We start from the raw sequence: 6,165 nt of genomic DNA, 5'->3' as shown, positions 1-6,165 counted from the left end.
ACAATATATGTATTTTACATTTTACAAAATCTCTGTCGATTAAGTTAGTCTGGGGCCACTGCTGCTAGAAAAAAAAAGGAAAGGGTTTAGCATCATAGAGGCCCAATCGTAACTTCAGCAGGTTTTGTCAAAGGGTAATGTTGCACTTCTTTCGTTCCTCCCATTTGCCGAATTAGTGTTTACCAGTGATCTTATCCAGACGGAGAATTTTCTAGTACTGCAAAAGAAAACAAAATCAACAAGCTTCTAGGTCATGCGAAGTATTCATTCAATCCTTCTCATCCCGTATTAAGGGTCTGTACATGGTCCAACAAACATTTCCGAGCTCATCTTGACTAGGGGCATTACTTGAAATGAATACTTCTTATGTGGTAACTAAAATAAATACTTGGGGGTTACCCTATCTCTGTCCGCTTTCCTACTGGCAAATACTAATGTGCGGACAAGATTATTCTCCATTCATGACGTTATTTTTGGGTTTTACTATGTATGTACTCGAATGACTCCATACTTACCAGTTCCACTGGTCTCAGCCACTTCCCCTGCAGGCTACAGCTCCTCTTTTACCGATTGGATACTCCTCTGAGTGCATGAAAAATGGCTGAAACCAGTCAGGTCGCCTTCTACTCCTAAATAAAACTTTGACATTTATTAGTACATATATAGGTCACATTCATATTTTTTCATATTTTTATTATTTTCCATAGTTTGTATGCGGCCATAACTGCTTCCACATCTACATATGGTACTTGCTTTCTCTTTTTCCTACTTGTTTATTGTTGCTACAAGTTCAAACAGTTATTATATTTCTGTTCTTGTCTTATATGACTTTGGTTAGACATACTACCTGCAATACCTCAGGATCAAAACTTACCAACTCTAGGAAATGATGCCTTATCCCCCGCAGTCATACATCTCCATTCATCACAAAAAGCCTCCGCGTGTGGACCATACTTCCCATACATTATCAACCGAGCTGGCCCCCTGGGCCGCAGCTCCCCAGCCTGAACCCTGGCTGCCGAACGCCTCCCGCTTGTGCACTTGGCTCCCATTGCGGACTTTTTAAACACAATCCCCAAATGCACAGCGAAAAACGGTGAAAGCCCTTACTGAGTGCTTTCACTCACTCCTGCCCACGTTGGCCTGTACTCCGACCCACTCCAACAGTGGAAAACCTGGTGTACCCAACCTCGGACTCCTATCAGACCCTTCAGCACTGTAATTTCTTTCGGGAGTGGTTCTGTTGGAATATTTTCCTGAGAGGGCCAGCGAAAAATTCCTTTTCGGTATCTTTCTACTGGAATTTTTATAGGGTGAGAAACATACAATCCATCACCCTTTCCAGTGAATGTCCACCAGAAATCAGCAAAGAAAACCTTGTTTACACAATCACGTCTGCGTATGCTTTCCAAAGCGCATATGACACACCTGCGCAAAATAACGCAAATGTTATCACGTTGCGCTGCGTATAACACACGGACGTGTGGTCCAATCGCACGGCCAATAGATACTAGTTATCTATATGCCCTACGATCATGGGAGTTGAATTTAAGCCGCGCTCCTCAGCCGAAGCGTTACACAAAAACCTTAAACTTCAATACTTCACAAATCACAATCTGTTACGCTCCTCCAACACGTTTTAGTACGTGCCTAACTTTGTTAAATGCGCTAGGTTGCGACCCTTCTCGCATCTGAGCCCCTTCTAGCTCAGGCGTTTTGTCCATGGGATCCCGATTTCCGGGGTTCAATACGTCCTCTCCTACTTTCAGCTCACACAAATACACAATGTTTTTCTGTACAGAAAAATATCACTCCCTTTGACTGATAGCCTAACCCAGAGGTAGTACAGTTTAAACAAAGTATTATAATAATCTGCTTTTAAAATAGGATAGTTGTTTGCTATTGTATAAATGTCTTCTATCCCGCCTTAAATTGAACTGCTATTGTGCAGCTATAACTTGCGCTCGCAAATCTACGCAACCTTGCGTAAACACGTGACCGTGCGTGTCCTTATGCCACGTGCGCATCCCTGCGCCACGTGCACGCTCCTGTACTCTGTTCTCACGTACTGTACCACGTGTACAAACATGTATTCGCAACTCAATAAACCACACTATCTCGATACATGTGAGCAACAAAACTACTATTGCTCACTAACACAACACACAATTGTTCCGTACACTCGCCGGAAGTCACCCATATGGGTAATCCTTTTTTGAGTGTATACCTAAACGTTTAGGCTGGAACTGCATTTTGTGTTTTTATAATTACTCCCTTAACACACTAATATATATATATATATAGCAAATAAATGTATGTGATTTCACACAGATCTATAATGACTATTGACTATAATGTAAATGCTTTGATTCAGATTGGATAGCTATCTTGCAGAACATACACTGATATAAATATACACATCATATAATAATATAATATATATACACCATTTACTTCACTCCCATGAGACCCCTCACCCTTTCATATGTATTCGTAAACACACTGAATGACTGTAGTTTCTCTCAGAGCCTCTATAATTTGCATATCAAAGATATTTGCCTTGCTCTACTAGTAGTTAAGCAAGTTAATTAACATTTCAATGGCTATCCTACTCTAGCAAACAGGGAGTTAACAAGACCTGGAAAGAAAAAAAAAGAAAATTCCCTTACATCAAGTATTCATTTATCTCATTATTAACTCTCACTAAGCCCAATTGAAACTATTTGTAATTGACTATGGCATGGGTTAAATCAATTAATTGGTAGCTTATAAATGGTGTTGGATTTGTACATATATGTTGTTTCTTTGTGACAAAGGAAACTGATTGTTTTAACCAGACTGAAAGTCAGCTATTTAGCTAAGTTGGATAGGGTGAACTTCCTAAAATGGCCACTGCTCCTCCCCCTCTCCCATCCATGTTCTTGAACAAGATGGTGGACAGGCCATGTGGCTAGCCCAAAATATAGGACACCATGTGTCTAGCCCTTTGTCACAAAGAATTCACAATATATACAAGCACCAAAAGTTACTTTAGGCCTGGGTTTAAAAGTATGTGAATTTGCCTCAGCATGCTAACACAGCTATATCATACCTATGCACCATTTTTTAAATGCTCTTTTAAATTTACTTAACAGATAGACAATCCAATCTGAATCAAACACAATATGACTTATTTGAACTTTTTTTTGCAACAATAAAAATACGCTGTAGCATTTTAAACATTGTGAGAAACACATTGTCCCTTGAATTTCATATCAGCGCCTTACTGATAACACAAAAACAGCAAGTGATTCAGCAGCATGTCGCGATGCATCCATCATTAGCTGGTAGACCACAGCTGCGTTTGTACAGTGCATCATTAAGAACATGATATCCCGGATGAGCCCCCATCTGATAGAGTCAAATTAATTTCTAATAAATATCTAAAATGCCAGCACTAATATATATTGTTGACACCAGGCGCATCTTATTACCATATACGATAAAAGTGCGCTGTATGTTGCAAACACTACATCCCTTAAGAGAGAACAAGTACACACACACATTTCTGAGTTCCAAAACTCATTGATGTATATATTTGATATTAAAAAGGGTATGTATATAATATAACACATGTACAGTATATACATGGTTACAGAGTACATTTTCATAGGAAGTAATTGTTACAATTACGGCCAGCATACAATTACCATCTCCCTCAATGCACTTTATGCACTAATCGCTCCATTTCCTCCATCTTTAGCTCTCCCTCCTCACAGCAGCTGAGTATCAGCAAAACACAGCATCAAGATCAGCACCCATGAAAAAACACGAAGCTCTTGTGTGTGGGATTAACTATACACTGAGTATGTTGGGGGAGTATAGGTCTTCTGTTATTGGTCCAGGGGAGGGAACTTTTTCATTCATGATGAGTCATTGGTCAGTGTGAGGGCTTTTGTTCAAGGTTGCTGGCCTCTGGTTTCCTGTCCACACATGCTCCTTTGAATGTCCTTTTGATCCAGTAAAAGTGACTTCATATTCTTACATTTAATCATATCTACTCATTGCAATGCACTACAATCTAACCACCGGTATCAAATTAACATACACATTTCTCCGATCATTTTGACATCAAGCACGACATGTCCATCTTGCTCCGCTCCAACAATATACATACATGACGTTATACTCCATTATATAATTTAAAACCTTATGTCTAGTGCTTGATATGTATAATTTATGTGCTATATGAAATATGTGTTGAATATATGTTTGTGGCATGTCTGAGTAAATGCATATGTTACCATATATTGCTGTGCACGCTGTGCGTATTCGCAAGCATAGTGACTCATAATGTGTGGAGTCTGTATGTTCTCTCGATGTAATATTTTTGACTTCAACAGACCCATAATCCACGTGATTTACTGATGTCACAGCCCAGTCAGAGCTTTTAAACCCGCCAGGCAGTGCACAGGTACATACGGAAGTGATCAAGCCCGTGAGCGGGCGAAATCGGTCTTCCACTCTCCTGCCTCTCTTTGTAGCTGGTTGTAAGATCCATGGCTCGGATTTTCTCTGGACAGCTGTCTATCAGACCCACGGCCTGGACTTCCCTCATACAGGTTTACCAATAGTGTCACCTGACACTTTGGTCTGATTACCATTTAGGTTCCTTTTCCTTCAATTGTGCATTTGCAAACCATACAACAGGGGCAAATCCGTGGGATCTGTCATGCGGCTGATTGGGCATTAAAGTTCCATTCTGATTCTAATTTTGGAACACAGCTGGTGATTTGAATAGGATTACCCAAGGTTTACCTTGATCCGATTACCACAGTATGTTTGTCACGCATATCACTTGTGATTTGTAGTTTAATCTATCTGTGTTTCAATTTGGAATAGCCCTTTATTGTTTCCATCTAAATTTATAAATTGTTCTCAATGCTACCAGGTGCTAACAGATTGTCTAAATACAAGCTGACTGAGCCTCTAGCTACTGTGCATTTTAGTCACACATTGTCTCTGACACATATACGTCCTTAGGTGATTGGACCAAACTGTGCTACCATTATTATAGAAATTTCTAAATGTCCATATTGACCACTACCTGAAGCCTCATCCTGAGTAAATTTCAATCCTAGAGGTACTGTTCATGTGCATTATTGCTTATACGGTATACATATTTCAATTACTATTTGTGCCAGAAATTATACTGGGACTGCATGTTTTTTCACCGTGTGTGTTTTTTTCACCTATTGTATATAAGTACAATTGTAGACCTGAACCACTCTTCCACCTATGTCAATCAGTTCCCTTTTCCTATTTGTGGACTCTCACCAACGATCCGGAGAGGGAATATGGGCCAACATCCTTGTATAAATTCCCTCTCCGCCTAACATTGGCAGCAGATCCACCTGCCTATCTTTTCCTACTTTTTTTCTATCAGTCAATTTTCCTGATGGTGATCTCTCATCAGTGATCCAGGGATTTGATGCGTCCGTACTATCTACTTTCATACCACACTGAAGACGCCCAATACAGTCCGATCTTGGAAGCTAAACAGTGTTGGGCTTGGTCAGTACTTAGTTGGGGGACCACCAGGGAATACTGAGTAGAGTAGAACCACTCACTAGCCCCTGATTCCCTGCCTAACATTGACAGCAGAATCACTGCTCTCTTATTTCTTCAATTCTTTAATTTACTTACCTCTATTAACTTTGGATAGGCACAGACAGGCTATACTTTGACTTACTGGCATAAGCTCTCTTGCATGGATTTCAAACCATTACTTTGGCAACCACTTTGCTAGATTGGCAGCTTTGGTCTTTACAACTCAATTCAGGAGTTTTTTCCTGGTTATTAAAAGTGTGATAATAGTAAGACCCAAGCATTTTAAAATGTTATGTGGTTTGTTTGTTGTTCTGGATACCATATTTTAATTTTCTCTATTAAAAGTTATGTTTTATAGCATATCATATTTTCATTATCGCTAATTAGCTATAAGAGTGCACCCACAAAAGAGTCTCACTTCTTCTTCACTTAATATCCCTATCCATGTTAATAAGATGTCTCTTGGCTCTTTTAGCTCCCTTCTGGCGGCGTGGTCAGGTATTGGGCACTCTGTTTCATATTTGGAGGCACTGTACAATGCTGACTGACTTCTGTCGGATGGTACGGAATTTCTCA

General features: G+C 39.8%; 1 pseudogene; it reads left to right on the top strand.

Annotated features, from left to right (window-relative positions):
- Positions 1-5,483: 5,483 nt before the first annotated feature.
- Positions 5,484-5,602, top strand: LOC135051608 (5S ribosomal RNA; annotated as a pseudogene).
- Positions 5,603-6,165: the final 563 nt, after the last annotated feature.

The sequence above is a fragment of the Pseudophryne corroboree genome, chromosome 2 (genome assembly GCF_028390025.1).
Source record: "Pseudophryne corroboree isolate aPseCor3 chromosome 2, aPseCor3.hap2, whole genome shotgun sequence".
NCBI lineage: Eukaryota > Metazoa > Chordata > Amphibia > Anura > Myobatrachidae > Pseudophryne > Pseudophryne corroboree.
Note: the sequence above shows the minus strand (reverse complement) of the source record. Positions and strands in the feature narration are given on the sequence as shown.